Raw genomic sequence first — 25791 nt, forward strand, 5'->3', positions numbered from 1 at the left:
GTTCTACAATTTTACAAAGTATTCAACCACTGCATAGTTCATAATTTGTTTAATTTACCTACCTTTTATAGGTGTGGGGAGGGGGAAATCCGCTCTACAAGAGACAGTATAAAAACCAAGACAGCTGTAAAAAGCTAATGTACAGCTATCAAGAATGCTTCATGATTTTAGTTGATTGAAATTGTATTTTATTCTTTACAGGCCCTGTACAAAGATTATAGGGAAATATTCACCTAGAGAAACTGTACAGAGTGAAACATATTTGGGCAGACAACAGAAACGCCAAAACCTTTTTGCTATTTAAGTCTATTATGGAATTTTGTTTTATTGTTGATCTCCAGGGTCACCTTATGAATTTGTGTTAGTAAAATGTTACAGCCTCACTATAATATTCACTTTGTGGAAGGGCCTGCATTTACCAAATCTCATCCGAGATTGAATATAAATGAGAAACTTGCATCTCTCTTCAAGGAATATATTTTAAACTGTTTTCTCCCCCTTTTGAATTACAGACAGATTTTAAAATTGAATTCTTTTTCTTATGCCAGGATTCAGTAAAATGACTGAACAGTTAGGCTTACCTTTGATATATGTCTTAAATTTTAAATTTGCATCGCTCAAATAGTTAACTTCAGGGCCAGATTCTGCCCTCACATGTGCATATTTGGGAATCCCATTAACTTCCCCGGAAAATAATGTTATAGAGTTTGGATGCACTCAAATGAGATACATCACACTGCTACCTTCCGTCATTCCCCTGTAAAACTCAGTATTTACTGCAATTTTTATCTTGCAGAGCGGTGTAGCCCTTTCTGTTCTGTCAGTAGCAACCGGTCGCCTGGATATTTGTCCCCGTCCTCTCACGTCTCTGGTTGTGCTATTGAGATTAAATAAGACAAGTAGGATATAGCCGGTAATGCCTGTGAAATTTGACAATCGTTTTCTGCCTTTGTGGCCATGTTTGTGCAGCAATTTCTGCAGCTCGAGGGGCGGTTGTTGGAAGTGGCGTTTGTGTGTTCCTGCCCCACCTGTTCCCTCCTTGGAGCCCCATGTGTCCAGCAACTTCTGTCAAAAAGGTGCTGAGCAAAAAGTTTTCTAAGAATGGAAAATTCATTGCATCGGTTGTTCCAGTGTTCATTTGCTGATACAATGAGGCTCGTTTCAGTTTCCACGCAGTGCTCCTGGCTCTGATTTTCCCTTGTGGCATGGAAGAACTCTCTAATATCGATGGCTTCACACAAGTACTTCTGGACCTTCTCTGTATAGAATCCAGAGGCAGGAGGATCCCACCATGCTCCTGCTCATCCAGTGGCCTAAATCTGAGTTTTAATTTGGGGACTGAAGAGATCTTCAGCTTCACATGAAGCCCTGTGGTGAGTTATTACAGCCTCTCCGCTCGCGCTGGGTCACAAAACCTCAACATCCTGCCAAAGGGCTTCATTACACCCCTCCCCTCAACTCGCTTTATTGCCTCTTGATCGAGCGGGAGTTATGACATTGAATTTCAAAGTTAACATAAAGTAAGTGGGACGATTAATATGAAACTGTTTTCCGGATAGTTGTGGGGCTTTTTCGCAGCATCTTGCCCATCACAGCAGCTGCTTTCGGCGCGCGGTGCCACGGCACTGCCACTCCGCGCTCTGATCCCGTGTGAAGTCAGCAAGAGCCTTCAAAACTGTCACTTCCATTTCCTACCAAAAGCAAAACACTTCCTACAAGGAAAGCACACATTACAGCTGAATTATAAATGAGGACTGGTATTTTTGCAAGGTACAAATCGGAGGCATTCTCCATATTGTTAGAATACCAATTTTATTTTCCTGGTGTGTAGTACCCAGTGCAGCGCGCCGTCCCCGGAGATGTGTGCATTCTCCGGAGATTACTTCAGCATTGCATTACTGCTATCACATATCCATTATATATACTCTTTCAGACAAGTGGAAATGTTTTCACAAAAACAATCTGGAATCTTGGCTTAAAACCCAAGCTTGCTGTCAAGACAAACAGAGTAGCCTCAAAGAGGACTTATTTTTATTTTGTTCAGCCAAGTATGTTGTTTCTGGATTATAATAAGGGAAAATATAGCAGCTATCAGTCTTCAGTTTATTTGACAAGCTTCCTCTGACAAATCTAGAGGAATAAGCCCTGGCCCTGCAAACTCGTTCTCATTCAGGTATTCCCTTTGGCTCCGGCACTTTTATTAGTGTGATTAAGAGCCACACACATATTTACAGGACAGGAGTCACAGGATGAGATGATATATGTGCTTGGCCATTACTTATTTTGAAAAGTTTTAAAAGCCTTTGCTGTTTTCAGCGCTTGTCTCTATCAACCAGCACTCTAAGAGCTTGTCCCATCACCTATCAAACAAGGTCAATGAGCTGGTTATAATCAGATGCCAAATAAACAAATGCAAACTTGAGATCGAGTGATTTACTGTCCATTTTCATTAAGTTCTTCCCAAGGAAGCGAACACTTTATGCAGCACAAGGGACCTTGGGAAAGGGTCAGCTGCCGTGCTGAAGCGAGACGCAGCGTGATGGTTTTCACCCAAATGGAGTTTAACGATAGCGAGTGTGAAGGGAAGGCTGCCTTGTTTGGGGAAAAGCGCGCTGTAAACAGAGCGCCGTCTCTTCACCTTGCAGTGAATTCTCTTTTGTGAGGTGCGTGGAGTTTTAATATTAATGTGTTTACATTACTCTGAGTTTTCTGCTCTTTAGACTAGAATTTCCCCGGTTCTATCAGCTAAAACAACATTCCTGGGACACGGGAGATTCCAGCTTCGTTATAAAACTCGGTGCATTTTAAAATCAAAATTTCAATTTAAGGATTCCAGCATGAAGCTGGGTTGCTCTGGAGAATCAAGACACTTTATATGGTGAGGTCTGACCTCAATGGAAAATGAAGAGCCACACAAAGGGCAGGTAATCTTTTAATACAGCCGTGCCCGGTGGCTGGAGCTGCATATCCAAATGCGATGGGAAAACACATGTACATCTCAGTGCGATGTCCCACCGCCCTGCCACACACAGGGAAGACACTCTCAGTTTCGGCTGTATAAATCAGATTGACACTGTACTGGAGCACTACTTGGAAAAGGCATGTCACTTGGACAACACAAAATATTGAGCAACTTGAATTGTTTTTCCATGAAGCTTATCCCTTGATAGCACTTTCCTTTCTTCCATCTCCTTAATACAGCATAATTTAGATGTTTTCTAGGCAGAGTTATGCTTGTAATGCTGCTTTTCCAACATGATATTGGCTGTAATGTGGATGCACTGGCGAGAAGTCACGGTTTGCTTCTTTGCCATTTTGTGAGTCTCCTAGTTTAAAATAGGAGCGTCTAACTCAACCCGTTTTGAAATTTTGTGAATAGTTTTTGCAAACAAATGGTTTGCCTGTGATTTTTCTCTATTTGTTTAATAAATTGTTCCATTCCCATATTTCAGAAAATTTCCCAAATGAGACTGAGCAAAAAAAACCAAATGTTTTCTCTCTCTTTTTTTCCTAAAGGTTGCATAAATATTTCACATGTATCTCCCTTTAATTAGATTATAACACTGCAAAGTGGCAAAGAGTTTTCTCTTTCCCCAAATTAGACATGAGAACCACAAACAAATTAATTTGTGTCTCAGGGTTTTGCCTGGGCCTCTTGGCCTGCTCCAGCACTCACACAGGCACTCCTGACCCTCTGGATTTCAAACGCCTGAGGGTAAAAAGCAATTATAAAAACATGACTTTCCCAGATCAGCTTTCGAATCTGCCTTGTCTCTGTTTTATTGATGGGAGATTGAAGGAAGATTCAAATCAGCTATCCTTCAATTCTTTACCAGCAGCAAAATACAGAAATCATTAGCTTCTTCTGTGTAAATGACTTTGTCCTGCTTTATTATTCAAAACTGGCTGGGCACTTGACTTAAAAAGGCCATATTGAATATTTATTTCTAGTTTTGGCACTTGTAAATAGTCCGTTGCTTTGCTCCTTATTTTCTTTTTCAGAATAATTCTTCATGCAATTAGAGCAGGAACTAATTAATATGGGTATTTTTTTTAATAGGTAAAGAACGCACACTGACTTAAATTAGGATGATCTTGCTCTCATAGGTCTATTGTTGTTAGGAAACGCTCCTGCAGGACCATTACAAAAAAATCAAGGAAAATTATTAAATATCTGGTTGATTTTACTTCTCTGTGTGACTACCGGTGTTCATTTACTAATAAGCGTGGAATGAGAACAAAATTTCTTTAAATCCCAGTGTAATTACACACACTCATGGTGGCAAGTCCAGTCAGCTCCCAGAAAAGGGTACAGGGAAGACGAACGTTTTAGAGTTTTTTGTGAGAGCAGAGAGATCCTTAAACCCGGGTACCCAGCAAGGATGGTCCTTTGCTCTTTGAATCATGATGGAACATGAAAGCATCAGATGAGGTTTGTGCACCTCCAGAAGGGAAAGTGTCGTGTAAGTCTATGCTTGGCTTGGCAGAAGCTGCTTGCAAAGTCCTGGCCTAAAGAAAATGCATGTTTTTCACCCAGCTTGATGTGAGATGTGACATCTGAAGGTGGGAGGAAGGCCGTGTGCCTGTGCCAGGCTGAGCAGGTTCTCCATATTTCCTTTTCTGTTCGGAATAACACGTGGTTTTGACTTTGATCTCAGCCCAAGTGAGGGCACAGACCAGGCTGTGAGCGGGGATCATTTCAGAGGCGCCAGATAAATATCTGGGACTCCACGCATAAAGGTGGATCTTAACAATTTGTGTACAAGTAAGCACACCCTCCAGCCTATCTGTCACCTTTCTAAATCCTCCTGGGTTGGTCTTGCAGATAAAAATGCCTTGTAGCTCGGATGAAGGCTTGCTAAGTGATACAAGACACACATTCAATTTTAAGAAGCTGGTGCTTTATTTTTGGAATCCTGGAATGTGTACAGAATTTTAAAAGCCTAAAGCTATAATGTTTCACCGCTTCTTTGATAAAATTTATATTTAATCATATCTTAAAAACTGTTCTCATTCTGCCACTTGATGTTACCAACCAAGCGGAACCCATCAATGCAACACTATCTATCAGCCCTTCTTTTATTTCATTCTCCTATAACTCCTTTATAATGGTACATACGTTAATGAATTACGGAGGAGTTTCAGTGAAGTACAAATGAAAATGATGCTCGTACCAAAGATGGGACTATCACCCACAGGTTTTTCATTGCTTTACTGGAACCAGGATGCCAAATCTGACCCATTTACATTGCAAAACCTCCAACTTGCTGACCAGTGTCTGTGCCCTTTCTTTTGAAGCTGTTCCCAAGAGTTATGGTGAATGGCTTTCTCCATTGTCTTCAGATCTTCACCTAAAGCTTTTTATTAACAGGTGGGGTGTCAGGGAGCTTTTCTAGAAGGGATGGGAGCGTTGTGTGTGATAAATGACAACCCAGACTGATGAGGATGAGCGACTCGTCGGTACCTTGGCTGAATTTTCAGCGATGCCCGTTTGCTACTGGCAGTTATAACATTACACGGGGATTTGTGCAGTGAGATTCTTGTCTGTTTGTCAAATTTGTCTCTTTAAAACAGTAGTCAGACTAATCAAAGCCGCTGCTAAACTCTCCCTGCAGCTACACCTCTTAACTCTGCTGTGTAATGTTGTTGGATGCGTGTGTCTCCGGGTAGACATTGGCCTTTGTCAATAATGTGTCCAAATTATTTGTGGCAAGAATGAGTTAAATGCATTTCTCTTCTTTTTTTTTTTCAGAACTGAACCATGTCCAGCAAAGTTGGTGGTCTCCATAAGAAATTCAAACTCTCTGCTGACCAAGTGAAAACACACATGTGCGTGTATCAGGCATATACATAATCTTGGCTGAAAATCAGCGTCAGTGACAATTTCATTCAGTGAAATCTTAATTTTGATCCCTGCTCTTAAAAATCATGTTTGTCTCAGGAATTTTACTTAGAAGACCTTTTACCCTTTTAGTACCAGGCTGACTTCTCAAGTTGTTAATAATTCTTTCTTACAATATGAAGAAACTCCATTTTTATTCCCATATAAATTTGAATTAAAATTCACATTTATTCACATTCGTATGCCAGAAGGTTTGAGGTTTTTGTTTTGTTTCCCTCCCTGTTCCTCAGAAGTATCCAGCATGGATCACCACTGCTAAAAAGACACGGGACTAAATGGACCATTGGCAACCGCACGTGCCAGTATCATTCCTTTAAATAGAAATGATTTGTTCTTACTCTTGATAAACACATAAGTAAAAGTCTGGTCTTTTCATTTCTGTCTCTTTTCCTGGAGGACTGGGGGATCTCCCAGTGCTGTCTGTTCTTTTCCTCTGTGTTTTGCAGGCAGGGGAATCACATGCAAGACTCAGCTCCACGTCCTCTGAAGAAGCAACATTAAAGTCAGCACTTGACTGCACTGAATTTTACAGGATTTTTCTCCCAAGTATGATATTGATATCTTTTAAGTGAATGGAGTAATTGAAGAATCTTCCTCTAAATTATTGACTGGGTGTCTAGAGAAGAGATAAATGAAAAATATCTTTATAAAGGTTTAGGTAAATTGAGTTAATCTTGTGGTTTCTAATATGACCCTTTCCAGTATTATTTAGGACGAACCTTTCTGTGCTAAGCCCGTGGGGAGGCTGTGTGTGGGGAGGAGAGGAAGGATAGCCTAAATTTTGGTGCTGGGGACCTGAGATGAGTTTTTCCTTGTTTCTAAATAATTTTTCTATGAAATCAGGACGGAGAAGCAGGAGGAAGCGGTTGAAGAAACATAATTACTTGGCATCGCTCTGCCTCCCTGCTCATGGTTTCTTAGCATTTTGTAATAATAATTCTGACATTTTAGGTAGAAAGTTTTGGGGGTGAGCAGCTGGAGGAGAATTCCATGAGCACCAGCAGGAGCAGAGAGGGCTGGGGAGGGCCCGGCCAGGACAGCGGTGCCGACGTGTCGGCTCGGGGACATTTCTGGTCTGCACGAACCCAGCGGGATGTGTGTGCAGCTCCGAGCTGCTGGGAGAGGCTGAAAGCATCTCAGCTCACTTCCAGGCTCAGGTTTTGGACAGCCTGAATTTGTTCTGGAGGAAAAAGTATTAAAAAAAAAAAGGTAAGAGAAAACATATAAATAGTTCTGTATTTACACGAAAAGCTTAGAAGGAAGGAACTGTGAAACGTTTTCTTTTCCCAGGAATGTCTTCCTGCATCATTTGAGTAAAAGGAGGAGATTTAAAGTATCAGCTTTTCTGTAAATGTAAAAATTACTGTGATACGAATTTGATCACATTTGCAAGGATTAAAGGATTTGATCTGCAGAATGCATTCTCTTCCTAAGCATGACAAATGGAAGCAAATTACAGATGGTTTCTCAATACTTTTCCAAAATTATTTTCCTGGATTTTTTTATTTGTTTGTTTGGGTGGGTTTTTTTGTGTGTTTGGTTGGTTGGTTGGTTGGTTTTTTTCCCATTCTGTTTTAATTTGGTTTATTGTTTGTTGTGCTTTCTGTTGTGTTCCTGTTTTTCACCCACTTGTGTGCCACAAGAGATTTTTAGATATTTAAGCAATCATAATGCCAACAGAGAGGCTTAAAAAAGGATACTGCATGACTATCACATTGCCAAATTACTCATGACTGTTGAAACAAAAAGAAGTCAGGCCTGAAGGCATTCAGAAAGCAACATTTTGCATCCAATCTTCATACTCCATATTTTTTTCTGAGATTTTGGGGCATCCCTTTATTTCCATTACGTTAGTTTTGTTTCACCCCAATCCCTCCTTTGTTTGGCACAAAAATTAGTGTGTACTATAGGAGTACACACTCCTCTTATTGGTTTAATGCATTAATGAATTTGTATACACATCCACGAGGCCCCCCAAAAAGTGACAGGAACTTCTCAAACTTCCAAGTTGTTATATTATATTAAAAAAAGTATAGATTTTTTTACATTTTATCAATTTATGGTTCTGTGAAGCCTGTCCACTTTTCCACTTTTATGAATTGACTAAGCTTTCTATTTCATATCTGAGAGGACTCAGGAGATTTGAAGATAAGATCCCTACCTTTGAAGAAATTCTGTCTGCTTTAACACATACTTGTTTGCTGACTCCACTGGTCAGTCTTCAAGGTCATTAATGTTTGGAAATTGCCAGTCAAAGAAGAGCTAATAATTTTCCTCCTCTGTCTCCTTATGCTCTGATTTTGGTCCCATCTGGGCTCAGGCAGCGGTTCCCACACATCTGGGTTTTACAAATTTCAGTCACACTGTGTCCTTGTCCAAGGCTTTTACATCGCTATGAATGAAACGTGATCGATGGGGGTTTGCAAGCTGTAATAATTGTGTTTTTCTTCTGAGGATGTTATAGAAAAGCCGGGTTTGTCAGCACGTCCTAAAGTGGGTTTCCTGATTAAAAAAAACCAGACCAGCGGCAGAGCTTGAAAAGAGAGATTTCTGCTGTTCTGAAATATAGAGATGTAATGAATATATTAGAAAATTCAAAGTTAGTTTTAACTTTTTGAATGTTGTTGGGGATTTTTTTGTGGTTTTGTTTGTTTTGTTTTGTTTTGTTTTCTTGAAAACATCAGGCTCTCAAGACCAAAGCACAGACATCTTTTCAATCATGGTCAGACTTTTCTCTTTTGCCCACAATACTAATTTGCTGGGAACTTTCAGTAGCATTTCATTTCATTTAGGGTTTTATCAAGGAGATTATGATCCAAACTATGAAGCCACAGATGCCCTGCAAATAAGTCTTTGGAGTTCATTGATTAAACGGAAGTAGGTGAGGGACAGATAAAAATGTTATTATTTAGATATGTAGAAGATTATTTATGCCGTCTACTTTTTTATGCAATTGAAGAAAATAATTTCAAATTAAGGAGGTACAATGCCTATTTGGATAAAACAGTTTCCTATAATAAATAGGGAATTAATAGAAAGGTAATGGTTGTAAGTTGCTCTGACTCCTTTTAAAAAGCAATGGAAGTAAAATATTGATTGTTTAATGTTAACAAAAGAAGAAGAAAACAGGAGGGAGAGAGAATCCAAGAGCAAGTGGTTTTGCAAATCTCCTTTTTCTGAGGTTTTGGTGCAATTTGAGAAATAGCTTGCAGCGTGAGGAAAACTGCATGGAGAAGTGAACAGAGCTTGGTGGTACCAACATCCAAGTCCCATCTGGAAAGCAGGGATGTGACAGGACTGTGTGACCATGAAGGGGGAACGGGGTGACGGAAATCTTTGGCAAACATCTTTTCAGCAGCTTGTAACTCTGCCATGTCTTTAGCAGAAATTGTTGTAACAGAAGGGAAAAAAACAATACCCTTCATTATCCTTGTAAATCCTGGCCTGGAATACCCCAGGGAGCTTGCTCCCAAGAAAAGGAATCTTTTGCACAATAACTGCACGTTTTCAATCAGCCCTCTTGATCCCTGCTCTTGCTTATTCCCCAGAATCTGCCGAGTCTGTTGAACTTCCTCATAGTGACCCTCCCATTTAATTCATGGGCCATTTTGTATTTACAGAGAGGTCAATAAAAGCTTTCCAGAGCCGCAAACCTCTCTGTAATGGTTGTCCTGAGCAATCCAGCCTGAAGAGCCCCAACAGGAAATTGGTAAAGCAGCAGCCAATTTCCTTTTGCCTTTTTACTGCCTTTTGGTCTTCCTGCTCTGTTCGTATCCCCGCTGCCGAATTATTCTAGAAAGGGTGGGGTGTTTCCAGCGCCACATATGGAGGAGAGCTCATATTCACGGAATTTTACACAAGGCTAACCAAACATCAGATATATTTAATTAATAACGGTTGTTAGGTTAAAGCACAAGACCAATAATGAAATTTGGTTTCTGTTCTGACTTTGTTGCCGTCACATTGAGTGACTTCGGATCAGCTATTTTATGGATCTTCTGTTACCCTTGCTTAAAATGTGGGTGATACCTACATATCTTCCAGGTTGAGGTTTGTAGGCGCTTTGAAATCTTTGGGCACAGATAGCGATGCAATGCAGTAACAGCACTGAACCTCTGCCATCTATTCCTGCATCTGAACATGGGAAGTAATATATTTTTTGAAGAGTGAGGGGATAAAATTATGAAACATTTTAGCTTAATAAAGCTGCTTCACATAAGCTGCAGCTCCATTGGCAATAACTCTTTGGAACAGATCTGCAAAGTGAAATTGTTGATACTGAGTACCAGACGTCCACAATAAACACATTTCCAGGTCATTCACTTCAGATGATGGCGAGTCTGGTCCTGCTGGCTGCAGACCCATTACTGGATAGAACATGTCTTCTGGTTTAGTTTCACCCAAAAGAGGTCCAGCCCATGTGGTTCATGGCAGCTGTGTGATGCTCACCACATTGGGGACATGGGGACATCTGGAAGGTGGCCTTCAAAAGCGTGCTCCCAACTTGGACTCAGTCAATGGTGTGGATGCCCAAGGGACTTTCCAAAGTCTGTGCTCTGTGTCACAGCAGCCACCGCACTGTCTGTCCTGGGAGAAGAACACAGAGCTCTAATTTTGATGCCTGGGCTGCCTGTGCAGTACCTGGGGAGTGTTTTGTATCTTGGAAAGCCCTAGTTACCCATGACAGCAAAGGTCCTGAGTGCCCAAATTTGTCAATGGGAAATGCTGATGTTAAAGGAGTCTAAATCCCACATCTCCCTGGGCCTTAGGCGTGACTCACAGCCTTGGTCCATTCTTTAAACTAGAGAGATATGCAATCTCCCCCAAAATAAGCAGAATAGAGGAAGACTGGTGGTGGTAGTGGTTACGTGTTCTTTTCTACAATAATATAATGATCAAAGCACAAAGTTTTGGTCTCTGCTCTTTTAACTTTTCTGTATTTTCTTCAATGACTATTTAATGCAAAATAAATAAGAAAGTCCTTAAACTTGGTCAGGGTCTCCTTTCTCTCAAGGAGCTGCCCTAATTGCTTGTAGGCTACTGTATCCATCCATGAGGATGTCGTTATTTTCTGAAAAGTAGAATATTGCCTTCACAAGGCACATACTTTTAACTCAAATAGCTGCAAAAATAATCGCTCAGGAAGTTAGAGAGAAATTAGACTCTGCTTCTTCCCTGGCTGGTGTGCACCCTTTTGACACTGAGCCTTTGTGTACCAGGACGGGTTCCCCCCGGCTGCGTTGGGAAAGGATAAACCTGCTATTTTGTATTTTCCATCTGACTGTGCCCTATGTGCCTCCCAGGTATAGATACATGGATGGGGCCTTCTAGTTTGGGATATCTTGACAATGTTTTAAAAGTTTAAGACTCCAGTATCAGTTCAGGTTTGGGCAGGTGAACAGGAACTTTGAATTCTAAGATTTAGACTTGGTCACTGCAAACATCCTAAGTCTTGTACCTGTGTCCATGTTATGTCCTACTAGTCAAAAGAATGTCCTTGCTGTTGCTCAAGACACGGATATCACTGTAGATCCCATTGTCAGAAAGGTGTCGCTGATAAGAACATTTCCTTAGACATTATACACTGTTTTCTCAGTATTGTCAATTTGTCTTCACAGTACCACATTTTCCATATGTTATGTGGGAATAAGAAATATTCTAAATTGAGATTACTGAAGAGAAAAATACTGGGGGAGCACTAGCATTTATATTAATTTTGCTCCATGTACAGATATCATTCAGGCTCATGCATGAAGTTTTCCTGCAGCACTCAAGGCCACTACTCCTTTGGTTCTGACATTTGAAACCTGAGAAGAAAACACAAATCTGAATAATCGTGCTTGTGATTCCCTGAATTTATTCACTTATGGAAAGAAATGAAGCACAGTAAAGTCTCTCATGTGGAGAAGATTGAAGTCATAAACTCTAAAATGATTGGATTACCTGTCTTGTCTTGTGTTATCTTTTGTGCTAGTTACGTATTGTTTCAAAGCTACAAAAATAACAGCTCTTCCGTCTGAAATATTTTTCTTAGTTTTGCCTCTTGGTCATAAAAAGTAATCTGATACTTTTTTCTTGTAAGGTTTCTTGTATGTTTTAGCTCTTATTTAAGCCTTCAGTCTTAAGTTTGATTTTTGTCAGTTAACCTCACACCTCAAATACAGATTTTCTCTTCAGGCTACAACTTTGATTCTTCTAGTCAATCCCAAACTTCGCGAAACTATGGATGTGCATATTCTTTTTTTTTTTTTGTAATTATCAAGTTTATTCATTTTTTTTTCTTCTCCCCTTCAGGATCTTTCTGGCAAGGATTGCGCTCTCCTGGGTTTCAAGGCTGCAAGAATTACAATTCACTCAGAGTTCAAGCCTTTGTTTAAGACAACGTCCTCAGGGTTATGAGGTATGTTAAATGGCAGAAGAAAAACTACTGTTCTGGGCCTCCTGTTTGGCTGCATTTTATCAGGTGCAATATCTGCAATGCAGACCTTGACTCCACAAAAGCCAGTTCAGGAAGTTTTGTGGTAATTCCCATTGACGTTGGCCGTGTTGAAGCATCAGGACCTCACATGCGATCAGCAATATCGTGTAGGAGTGTCACAACTCAGGGTCAGTGTCATTATTTATCCCTTTTCTCTTTACAGAAATGACTGGAGTATGACTCAGCCCACTGCTAATCCTGGCTCTAAGTGAGATTAAGCTCTGCCTAAAGACATGTACAAGAGCTCCCCACAGCTCTGGCTCTCAACATTGCGTATGTAGATTTTAGTGGTCTCCAATGAAGCTATAAGGAGAATTTATCATTTTTCTTTCCATATAGACTCCTTGCAGCTGAAAGACTTTTCAGAAGCAGCTGTTGATACCTGGCAAGAAGAATAGTCTCTACCAGGTCAGCAGCTTATTTACCTCATGGATTGCTGGGGGACCACACCAAGCCACTGTCAGTTTTTAGGTGGCCCCACCACACCGATCTCACACCACACGTATCTCCTTCCATCCACATAGGACAGTTTGTGCAGAAGGGGTCGGGCTGAACCTGGCAGTGATGTCCCCCAGATGTGAAGCCCCAGGCCCCAAGAACACCCACAGCCCCTGGTCAGGAGGGCCTGGCAGTGCCCAGTCCCCTGCACACAGTTAGGATGCAGCAAGCATCGCATCTCAGCTTCCCAGGCTGGAGGGTCCTTTCCTATTTCTTTTTAGGGCAACATTCTTATATGATATTTTCTCCCTTCATGGGAAATGTCAACATTTATGAAATGGGAGCAAACTGTTTAAATTTTTTATAGACTGAGAAGATTAAGCTTTGGCCAGCTCTAGTCAAAATTTCCCTGGTTCCCCATAAGCAAATGAATTTGAGTGAAAAAGTGGACTTGTCTGTAGTGCTGCACAAAGAAAGCCATCAAGTTGTTCCCTGCAGTCCTGCCTTGTTACTTGAGTATGCATAGGAATCTGAGGTGTATCTTTATAGGTCCGTATTTCCACGACCTCCAGTATTCTTTCTTTCATTTGCTATTTTATTTTGTTACCTGGATACAACTATGAGGCGAGTGGCACTTTAAAAAACTATTGCTTGTATATGCTTCAATTGCAGTTTTGATGAAGGAGATGAGATAAACTGGCGTTCTCATCTATGTGACTCAGACACAATAAGGACAGATAAAGAAATGCAAAGAGCATTGCAAAACACTATTTATTGCTGTTTTCAATGGTGGTGAGTATTCCAAATAAATCCCCATACAGATGAACTTTCACACAGTCAGTACTTTTGGGACGTCAGCAGATCGTAGTCACTCAGTTCACTTCTGTAGCTGAATCCTTAATAAAAAAGAACACCCAGACTTTGGATAGAATTTGTTTTAATCAAATATTTGTGTTTTATATTGAGGCTTTAAAATAATCACTGTGATACAACATGGTGCACTGAGAAGCATTTTCTGCAAGGTCTTAAAATACAGTCATGTAGTAAAAAGCCTTTATTTCATTGTCTGGCTATTCTGCCAAGTCCCTTCCTTCCTGGAATGTTTATTAAATTTAGTTTCTTGTGGTCTGCAAATACATATAAATATATTCTTCTATTACCTCAGAAAGCTTGGTAGGTTGCTAATTGCATCCTAGTTTTTGGGGAACTGGTACTTGTGCTGGAATTCTAGCTACATGCTAAGCTGTGACAAACTAAGTTTGCTCTCCCTGTGAGAGGTTTACCCTCCCTGCTGACGACTGAATCTAGATTATAATTTTTTATTTTTTTTAACTGAGAGCACACAATATTGATGTGACGATTCCAACACAGCTGTCTGGCAGTGTTAATCAATGATCTCTGCTTGCTCGCAACACCCAACCAGCGTTAGATCATGGTGACAACAGCAGAACAAGCCCAGTGCAGCCTTTGCATAAATGATCGCTCTCCTAGTTGCTGTGAGATACATTTGGAGCAAATATTGTTTTCCTCATGTTAGAAACAAAACAATAACTGCTTCTCCTCTCTCCTCTCCTCTCCTCTCCTCTCCTCTCCTCTCCTCTCCTCTCCTCTCCTCTCCTCTCCTCTCCTCTCCTCTCCTCTCCTCTCCTCTCCTCTCCTCTCCTCTCCTCTCCTCTCCTCTCCTCTCCTCTCCTCTCCTCTCCTCTCCTCTCCTCTCCTCTCCTCTCCTCTCCTCTCCTCTCCTCTCCTCTCCTCTCCTCTCCTCTCCCCATTTCTCCTTTCCCAAACTTTTTAGACCTCTAGAGACTGCAACCATCAAGATATTGTCTTCCGTAGTTAACTAATCCAATCTCTACTTCGTTCAGTATTTTTAATGATGGTTCTGTAAGATCCCTGCTTGTTACATCTGAAAATTGAATCAAAAATTCCTTTGTGCTGACAGTTTCATTGTAGTCAGTGTTCAAAATATCAAAGGATGAATGCTAAATGTTCATAATGTAAAGTGTCAAGAGTGCAATCTGGGATAATAGAATACATGTCTTGCAAACTTGCACTTTAATATGGCAAACTACTTGGTCAGCAAGCAAATTAATTCATTTATGATTTGATATTATTGCAAGCAGTGGGTCAGCTTTGGCAGACAGTTCTGAGTGCTGTTGAATTTTGCTGCCACGCAGTATCTTCTGTATTTGTAGATGTCTACCAGAAAATGAATGCATGGTCTCAATTTAAGGGTATGATTTCAGTGGCTTCCCTAATGTATATCTGTTCACTGTGGTTTTTTTCTAAGCTTTTTATTCACAAAGAAACTTGAACATATTTTCTGGCAGAGCTCTTTGTTTTCCCAGGACAGATATTTGCAAGCCTACCTCTGTAGTTCGTGAATATCAAAATGAATGGTAAATATTAACCTCTGAGAGCTAGAATAATGTGAAAAATTACAAAAGTAAATGTTAGCAAAAATATCTGCTACACAGGCAAAGAGAGAGACAGCATTGAAAGGATTTATGTTATTTTTTGAGTCTTGGCTCACACACGAAAGTTGTGGATCTTTTGATTGAAAGGAAAGTAAGGTCCAATTTTTCAAAAGCAGCCTTAAAGGTTTGTTTTTCAGAGTTCAGTGACCTGATTGAAAGAACAGCTCTCTGTAAAAACAATTATGGAAGAGAAAAAAAAAAGAAAACATTTCACATACTGTAAAAGTTACGACTGCAAACAGATTTTCATCCTCTTGTACAAAAAAAGCCAACAATAACAAAAACCACACACACACACACAAATAAAAACAAAACCCCAAACAAATGGATTAGCTCTCTCTTGTTTAAGCTCTCTTACTTGAAAAAAGAAGGAGATTGGGTCACCCTTTTGAGTTGGTTGACTGTGTCATCCTTGATTGATACTACTTATGGATAGTACACATCTGTAACTTATTACTTATCTGTTGATAACACCTTATAGATGGGTATATTGAAGCCCTTAGTAATACCAGAATAGGGCTAAATAAACAGTTGCTAAAACCAAGGCCTGTAAGTGAAAAAGTTTGGAAGTATTTGTATAAAAGCTGTTTAAAAGGAGAACACAGATGCAACACCGATCCATATTTTTTGGTGATAAAGTCTTGGCTTTTAAGAGTGCTGTCCATCTGACAGAATCATTTTGGTTGGAAGAGACCTGTAAGATCATTGAGTCCCACCATTAACCAAACGCTGCCAAGTCCACCGCTAACCCTTGTCCTGCAGAACCTCATGTCCGTCTGTCCAACCCTCCAGGGACGGTGACTCCACCACTGCCCTGGGCAGCCTGTTCCAATGCCCCACAGCCCTTTCCAGGAAATTTTTCCTGATATCCAATGTAAATGTCCTCTGGAACAGCTTGAGGCCATTTCCTCTTTGGACACCTCTCAGAGAAATGCCTGTTACATCACTGCCCTGGTTTTAAGTGAATTTCAACAAAATTTGATGTCTATACCACAGTGACAAAAAAATCCCAGGACACTTTCAGTAGGCGGGATGCTTTCTGTTTCTACAAAAATATTATCAAAGTGAACCCTGATGCTTTCCTGCATCCTAAAGGCCCAAAGTACAAGTTCTCTCTGATGAAGCCCTTCTCAGCCCATTTCAAATGTAGAACTGGCTTAGCTGAGCTGCTGCAATTCCCCAGAGGCAGGAAAAGAAGTCGGAGGGATGAACTTGTAGCCCCATGACAGCAATGTCATCTACACCCGCTGCCTGTTCCTTTTTTTATGGGCAACCTGGTGGTTTTCCTGTCACAGATGTCTCAGTGTCATATGTTTTCTTTGTCCCATCCCAGAAGCAGCATCAGCAAAAATATACTGGAAGATCATACTGGGCTGGTAGCCAATGCAGATTTATGTCTTTGGGGCTGGTGTGTTTTTTTTTTTTTGTGAGCTGCCTTTGATTTAAAGACCAGCTTTTTATCATGGATGAGGTGTTGATCTAGGGACCAGGGCTTGGCAGCCATCTCCTGCTGACTGGCCCCTGGCAGGACATTTGGCCAAAATTCTGTTCATGTATTGGGTTTTTGCCTGTTTAAAATCCATTTGGTGCTCTCTTCTCCCTGGAAATTGCCGCTGAGGGGGATTTTTGGTTTATTTTCTCATAGATGATAAAGGAGGTGATACAGACTGGCAGCTCAGTGTCCCAGTATCACTGGGGTACGGATACCCCCTGTATTCAGTGGTGATGAGGACATGTCCTAGAACAATCAGTAGTCAGATTATGGTTCGAATTATTTTATACTGGTGCAGTGAGTGCTAATTACCTCACAAGTTGCATTTAGAGAGTAACTTCGCATTTACTCCACTGGTTTGTGGCTGAAGTTGTGGCATCTGAGCAAAGGTTAAATCTGGTTTTTGCCTTACACATTTTACCAAGGTAAAGGTGTTAAGGTAATACCAAAGTGAAAGCAATGACTGACTTAAAGCAGCTCTTAGCATTTGTTACTAACACCTCCACATCTACATGTGTTCACCTTTCTTATGTCCCTGGCATCTGTTGGTGGTTGTTTTGTCATTAACGTTATTACAGTCTTTAGAACCACAGTCAGTATTTAATATTAATCACTACAGTTTGTATATTGACTTTTTGCTCGTTGCTGCAGGGTGCACAGAGGCCCCGAGCGCATCCTTCCCTGGCAGCCAGTGAGGCAGAAGGAGCAAACTGCATTAGGAGCCTCTTGAGAACGTGGCACAGCACTTAAAGGACAGAGATGCTCTTCAGGAGTGGTGGTGGGGACGTGTGAGTGTTTGGTGGGATTTTGGCTGGGTTATGTGCAACGGTTGTGCTTTCCATGCAGCTCAATGGGGTTGGGAGGGCAGTTTCAGAAGTGCTGGATTAATTAGGAAGCAAAACTCGGCGGTCAAGAGAAGTTGAGGGTGAGGCCATGTTAGAAGGTCCTGCTGATGTAGCTGGACTGGGAATCATTTCCTGACCCGCCATGTTGGATCTCCAGGCTTGGTCTAGAGAGGCGCAGGCTCCGGGTGCATCCAGGTGATGATAAATTCCTGCATTAATTTTGGTTATTGAGCAGTATGCCCTGTTAGGAAAAAAACACAAGTTTTCATATGCTTCTCATCTACCTTACCTCCATGGAGAGGTGAAAAACATGGAGTGACTTCAGCTCATTTTGCTGTCAATTGACTGAATGACAACACATTTAGTTGTCAGCACAGACTAACATGAGTTGTCAGGGTTGCTCTGCAGCCAACAGACACCTTGGGTTACTGTCTGTTAGATGCTTACACTACGATTAAATCTGTAACAAACCATTATCCGTGATTATGGTTTGGTCTATTATTACATTTGGGACTTTTTCTCCAATATGTGCCAGGTTGTCCTTCTCCTGGGATGCAGAGGACACGTGCAAGGTCTCTGCCCCCCTGCCAAGACTGAAGCTGCAGCCCTTGCTCCCATCCTGCACCCACCAAAGATAGGGCTGGAAGAGTCACGATTGACAATGACTTCTCCAAACCACAGGGAAAAGTCCAGCCGAGATGTCTATTAAACACAGTTCAAACAACATCATACCAGATATGTTATAAATATTTTAAAATGGCTCCTTAAAATTAGGGATTGCCTACTGAAGGCAGTCATTAGTGGAGGTTTCATTAGAGTAGCAGACTGTAACGAGTTATCAAGTTATGGACTAATTTAAATTATATCCATTAAAATATCCTTTTTACATAGAACAGGGGGCATCGGGGTTGTAAAATAGACTGGGGCTTAGAATGTAAGCTAATAAATATCTAATAAGCTACAGTGCATGTTTAAATTGATATAACGCACAATATACTGAGTAAATATTGTACCATGTAATCGAGGTGGTCCTTGGACAGCCCTGGAAGAGGGTATAGGGTAATGTACGGAACATTTTATCAGGCATTTTCCAGGTCTTCACACGATGTGACCCCTCCTCAGTATTGTTAATCCTCTAAAAGCACCTTACTCAAACCCAGCCTCTACCTGAGCAGAGCATCTGACTTTGTTTCACCAAGTAATTCATTAATGAGTCCTCCACGTGCCTTAGGTGGCTCATATCCATTATCCTCATTTAATAGTTTAGCCTAAGGATGTCTTTCAATATAAACAATCTTCCACAATGCTTAGATAGCATAGTTGTGTTTCTTCTTGTAGTACATGGAAATTATCTAAAAGCATTTGACCGAATTTTTAATCGTATGGCATACATAGACCAGGTATAGAATCTGCCCACTTTTTTAAACAGAGGATCTATTATCCCACCAGCGCGATATCTCCCACACAGACAGAAATTCATCCAACACGTGTTCAAGTAATTTTCTCTCTCTGACTTTTAGCTGGCCACGTAGACTTTTAAACTACCCTTGCCGCTTTAAATGTAGTTTTAAATTACACCTAATATTCGGTAGGTAATTCTTTAAAGCTGTTAGCACCTATTCACAGTGTAAGTAGGGGATTTTTCTTTTTCATGTGTGCCTTCTGGGATGTTAAAGGATCCAAGGCTGGGGATGCAATCTCAATCCAGCACTGATCTTTGCAGTTTCCTGCAAGGGCAAAATGGGAAAAGTAAAATATTACTTTATTAAAAATTGCTCAAAACACATCTTCCTTGTTAAATATGCAGAGCTATTCAAAAATATTACCTTTCTGGGAACAGTAACAATACTCCAATTGCCTGAGTTACTATTTCCAGTACTTGGTTTACTGCTGAGGAAAAATTAAGACTTCAGGAGAACAAATTAATTTCTACATTTTCTGAGGATCGAAAAAAATGAACATCCCCTAACTGTGGAGGGGCAAGAGGCTTGTGGCATTTATTGTGATGATAGTAGTCACTTGTGTTTGACCACGTAATTAAAAGAAACAGAGGATAAGGTTAGTAAACATACCACCTTAGTAGTTAGAACAGGCTAATAGAAAATTAGTGTAATATGCAACTGGAGGGATTGTATTCTACTTAACCATGGAGATATTCCTGTAAGTCACCTGCATCAAGGCAGAGACTGAAAGCAATGTTCTTTACATCATATATAATACAACTTTGACACTCACGCTTACAGTATTTACAATATTATGGTGTTTTCTCTCACAAATTACGCTAATTTAGAGCCACTCCTAGACAAAGTCCATATATATACTTGAATCTTTTCCAGGATGCTTTTGCAAACCACATTTTTTAGATACAAATTATTCTCCAGTTCTCTCTACACACTGTATCTGCTAATGAGAGTCCACTAAATACCTTGCTATTGCACACCCTCGTTAGCTCTCTTTAATTTACAGGAAACTATCAACGTCTGCCAAGAAGCCAGCATACAAAAGATGTCTTTAGCATTTATTGAATCTAAATTCTTCCTCACCTCCAAAGGACAGTCCCGTGCAGCAGGTATATCAGCACTAAGGCTCCTGGGGAAAAGTTGCCACTGCGAGAGTACTCTACCCCTAAACCAAAACCTCTGTGTTTCTGCTAAATGATTGAAGAAATCTTGTAAATCATTTACCTCTTCCCGCTGCTAGTTTTCAGCTGATAGTGTTTACTCCATTTCCAACATGATGGCAAAGTTAAATTTTCATTTTCCTGAAAAAAAAGAGCAAAATACGGTGAGCCTTTTTGCTTGTTATTGCCTGATCTTTCCGGAATGAGCTGTTTCTCCATCCCATGCATCACAGATGTCCTGTCAGGGCTCATATACACTGAGTGAAGTATTTGCATCCCCGTGCCTGCTGATAGAGTGAGCATGTTTGTCTACAAAGTGCTTTTAAATGAACTAATACATGATTCATGTGGACTCCTTTGAGCAGAACACCAATCTGTCTGCAGTTTGCTGTAGGCTTGACAATAGAAACATTTCTCTAGGTGAGACAGGTACAACCATCATCTGGAAATCCAGGGGGCGAGTGGTACCTGTGTTTCAGCCCATCTGGACCATACGTTGGGTTATTTTGCAGAGCTAGAACGTGCCCTATGTTGGAGGTTGCGTTTGAGATATTCTTCATACAGTTTCTCTTTGGATTCTCATGACACAAGCAATGCGCAGTCTGTATCTGCTCAGTCATGCTTGAGCAAGAGAGGATAGTGTGCTACCTTTATTATTTATACAGGGATACAATAAGATTCTTTGCAGTCAAAGAGGAAAAAAAATTGATCCCAAGTATACTGTTTCCTATTGAACTAAATAGATTTTTAATCGAGTCTCTGCTCCTTTGGGTAATTGACTTAACAGTGTGGGCAAATTAATTTCAGATAAACTATAGCTAGGATTTTCCAAGGAGTATAAGGGTGCAAGGGAGTCAGCTCCAGTGTAGCGAGAGCAGGGCAAATATCTTAATTCCTCCGGCTTTCCAGGCACATCGCAACCCAAATGTTTAAACCGGACACTGAATTTGGAAGCTTTTATGCAAGCAAAAGGGCCGCTGAAGTCAGTCAAAACACTGATTCAGGAAAGACAGCAGAAACTGGTTCAAATAATTCCCAAGTGCTCACAAACATGTTATACACACATAACCTCCTCTCCACATTTAATAGCCTGATCTGAATGTCGCTCTTTGCAATGCATTATTGTTCAAGGCTTTTTGTGATATTTGGCATGAGTACCTCGTTTTGGATCTTATCTGGTTATAAAAGCCACTGAAACAAGTTTATTTTCCGGTGACCCAACCAGAACCCCAGTCTAGCAGTGAAAGACTGGTAAGTAAAATTAGCAATGCTCTGCAGTTTCAAAATATTGACTTCACTCTGGTCTAAAACAGATAGCGCTGTTTATATTACATTAAAGCTCTTTCTACAAAGTCTCTAGGAAAAGCAGGGAGCATGGAGCACTGTGCAATTCTATTTAAGTCATAAAACAGGCAGAAAAAAATGTGCATCATGACTTGTAGCTAAACAGTTCTTAGGGTGGTTGTTCCTTTTGGGTTTTCCCAAATTCTGAGCCCTGGAGAGGTGAGGAAAGTGGTGTTGCCTTCTCCGGGCTGGCAGCAAAGCAAAGGCCAGAGGAGGAGCCCGAGGGCTGTATTTCTAGACCCACTGGCTTTTGTCTTGTTGAGACAGGCTACTTTATACATTTTCCTTCCCAATGTCAAAAACCTATTAAATCCTAAATCTTTTACATAGGATACTGTACCTATACTAACACACAGAAGAAAATCTCGTTCCAATATGTTTTAAGGAAATGAAAAATACACACTTTAAGAAGCTGTAACTGCTTTTCATTGCTGAAAAATTATGTTCTGCAGACTGAATACAATAAAAATACCATTACTATTAAAGAAAATCTACTGTACAGAAAGCTCTTGCATTACATATTTGGTGCCTTAGTCATATAACTTCAGTAATTAAAGAGAAAATCAACTAAGCAATAATTAAAAGGAAATTATTCCTCAGTTACCAGTTGCAACCATCATGAAATCAAGAAGCATGACAAATAGAACTCTTTGTATTATTTACATGTTGTGAATGAAAGGATACTTATGTATCTATATATTTTTTCTCCCCCAAATAAATTTTAATAAAAATATTTGTACTGCTGTCCATAGAAAGTATGGTATTTTTCCTCTGTGCAGCTGTTTGCAGAGATGGCAAATTGTAAATATACTGGTCATATTTTCTCTGTTATATCCTGCTAACCTAGATGGTCTAATTGGGATATCCTCAGTTATCATCCCAAATTTTGAATCCTGATTGGACACAGGTGGTGGAATAAGCAGGGCTGAAGCGGTGCTGAGTGCTGGATGACACCATGGTCAGGAAGGTTTAGCTTGGATTTATGAAAATAAAAGGTAAATACTGGAGATAAAGAGAATGAATGGAAAGAAAAAGATACACATTTACCACCTGAAAAGCAGCCAACATTGTTGTTTTTTTGCAGTCCGAATAGAAACCTTTGATTAGAAGATTATTTGCAATAGCAAATAATAGACCTCACTAAGATGAATTTTCCAAGGCCAAGTCAAAGTCTGTGTGCTTTTTCCAGGCTTCTCAGCAATAAGGATGAAAGTCGGAGTAGACAAGGGGAACAGTTTTTCTCCTTGCTGGTCCCCTCTTCCTTGTTTGGTTATTTGTCTGGTTTTATCCCCTCAGATGTGGGACCAACCTTTTTAGCAGAGATTTATGCCAACTCTAATCTTTTTCTTTTTTCCCAAAGAGTTATATTAATATGGTATTTAATATTTTTTCTAGAAATTGTCATGTAGAAGAAGGGAGTGGTGACCCAGAAAAAGTCTTGGCTACTAAAGGGAATTTAGGACATGATCATAAAATTTTAGAACAAACATTAAGCACATGATTTAGCTGGTTTTCCTTCTTTTTCTTGGTAAGTAATATAAAATTAATCACTATTTTTAAAGAGCTGCCCTCAAAACTTTGAACTCTATTTAGTTGTCAATTATTCTGCAGTGACAGACTGCTATTAACTCTTCTTACTGCTTTAGTCTATTAATTATTTTTGGACCCCTCCTCAAATGCTGCACTGGACCTTTGCTGTTGTTCTGGAGGTCAGTCCCATCTCCTTGTCTTGGCAAAAGGGGCTGCTGAATAAATGTAGAGGATACCTGAAGCCGGTGAGAAATGAGCCACGTCACTGAGGGTAAATTGAGGCCCTGCAAAAAGTGCCTGGAGGGGAAAGGAGTTCCTTTCTGCTCCCACTTAACACCACCTTTATTTCAGAACAAGCCTGTTGAAATTAAGGGAGTTATCCTGGCTTAACACCAATGTAATTGGGAGCAGAATCTGGCCCCGTGTTCTTGGCATGACTACTTTTTTGGCAGATTTGGCCACTAATGCTCTCAATGGGTTTTGAGCTTACATTTAATGGCATTACATTTATTTTAATATTTTTTAAATAGCTAGTGTAAATTGATTCCACCAAAAAAAAATTCCCTTTACCTACCAGCGTTCATTTGTATTTCAAATGGCCCATTACATTTTCACTAACAATCATTAGAGCTGTATGAGCTTATTGAAGCTCGGTCTTGGACTGAAACTGTAAAAACTGCCAGCTCTGGATTTTTTCGCAAAGCTGAAAATAACACTCGAAAAGAGATTTTTTCATTATAGTACATGACTACATAACCTGAAATACAGTTAAGCCACAGTGAAGACTTACAATGTATTTTTTTTTTAGGTCCTCCAGTGGAAAGTCTGGGCATAGCTTGGATCAACTCTGATAATCTGATCAATATATTAATACTAAATCTTCCCCATTTAGCCAGAGCCACTCACTGCAATTTCAGTTTCTAGTCAAAGAAGCCTGACAAGAAGTTGGTTCAAAACTTCAAGAAGCAATAAGCACAGAGAGAAATTCAAGCATAAAAAAAAAAAAAAAAAAAGAAAAAACAGAAAAAAAAGAAGATAGATTAAAAAAGCTGGTAGATGCATCTGGAAGATTGGTTTGAGATGGCTAAACATGAAGTCATATACTAAAGTACAGCTATATAAGGCTGATTAATTTAGTTCAGGTGGAACCTGGTGGTCTCTGAACAAGCCTACTAGCAGAAATGTAGTGAATAAACACTTGAAAATACAAAGAAAGCTTTTTGACTTGTGCTGTCAATTGATTTAATTCTGCCAAGCCCCACCAATGCCTTTCCAAGGCTGTCCTTCCTCTTGTCTTCCATACTTATGTGTACATTTACAGGTTCTCTAACTAACTTTCTGCTCTGCTTGCCTGCCTTCCCTTCACACCCTATAATGTAGGACAAAGAGAGCACAACAATATGACTGATTTTGTTTTCTTCCCAAAGAATACTGTCAGTTTTCTTTGCATTAAACTGCTCCATATACCTCTACTTCTTGGCCAATTCAAGTCATTTGGAGTTGTATCATTCTTACGTATCTTTTCTTCTCGCGAGCCTCTTCCCATGCAGGTCCCATCCTTTTACACGACTCCTTCCAGGTCATTGATACTTGGAGTGAATAGTGCTGTCCTGACATTGATCTTGTTGTGCTCCAGTAGTCACTAAGAACAAACAATATTAGGTTATAGCATTGATTTCATGGATTTCAATTTTTTCCCAATCATGTTCTTGTTAAGCACCTTGTAAAATAGATCATGTCAAACACTCATCTCTACAGTTTCATGACGAAACAAATCTGACGCAGACAACTGCCTTCATACTGGGAAAATTCACCCTCCCCAGCGCCAAGGAGTTCACAGCACTTAATTCAGAGCAATACGCTCTGGGGAAACTTAAGGCCAGCCTATAGCATCCAGTACAGTATTTCAGATTATCATAATTTGCGAGCCACTGGACAAGCCGGCTACCGAAAATGGGTATCACGATCTAATAAAAACCTAATAAAACTTTCAAAGTCGCTCTCACGGTCTCGGGGGAGTGTTATGCAAGCCCTGCCACTGCGGCAGGAGCCCATCTCCTTCCAGTTAATCTGCGGTGAAAGCAAAGTGCAGGCAGAGCCAGGCTTGCCTAAACGGCTTTTCATGTCCTCATTGGAGAGCGCTTATTTTTTGGATGAACTCCGGTCTCTTTCGGTAGGCGTGGAAGTCACTAATAATACTTTTCAAGGTCCTCGTACTGTGGTTTGATGAGAGACGAGGTAATGTGGCCATGAGGCGTAGGATGTATAAACACACACATAATTTCGTTAAGTGCTCTTCCTAATTATTTTATATATTAATGCACTGCTGTCACCGCTTGCCAGATAATCTTTTGTATGGAGCACAGAGCGAAAAAGACATCAAGGCAAATTTTGCTGCTTCCTTCAATGCACAAATGTGGCCATGAGGCGTAGGATGTATAAACACACACATAATTTCGTTAAGTGCTCTTCCTAATTATTTTATATATTAATGCACTGCTGTCACCGCTTGCCAGATAATCTTTTGTATGGAGCACAGAGCGAAAAAGACATCAAGGCAAATTTTGCTGCTTCCTTCAATGCACAGTTCAGAGGATCCATTTTCACAAGGCATCAGGACCCCTACGTAAAAGTATATTAGAACAGAAAGTGCAATAAAGCAGAA

General features: G+C 40.3%; 1 long non-coding RNA gene across 3 annotated transcripts; it reads left to right on the forward strand.

Annotated features, from left to right (window-relative positions):
- Nucleotides 1-6300: 6300 nt before the first annotated feature.
- Nucleotides 6301-24263, forward strand: LOC136104490 (uncharacterized). Of its 3 annotated transcripts, none has more exons than XR_010651768.2 (7): nucleotides 6301-6448; nucleotides 6854-7111; nucleotides 12197-12508; nucleotides 13491-13610; nucleotides 17439-17575; nucleotides 22992-23124; nucleotides 23935-24263. It is a non-coding gene; the product is annotated as an uncharacterized lncRNA (long non-coding RNA). The 3 variants fall into 3 exon arrangements; XR_011740366.1 differs by adding an exon at nucleotides 12544-12653 and having other exon boundaries at nucleotides 12197-12302; nucleotides 22992-24263; XR_011740365.1 differs by having other exon boundaries at nucleotides 22992-24263.
- Nucleotides 24264-25791: the final 1528 nt, after the last annotated feature.

This window comes from Patagioenas fasciata, chromosome 8, assembly GCF_037038585.1.
Source record: "Patagioenas fasciata isolate bPatFas1 chromosome 8, bPatFas1.hap1, whole genome shotgun sequence".
NCBI lineage: Eukaryota > Metazoa > Chordata > Aves > Columbiformes > Columbidae > Patagioenas > Patagioenas fasciata.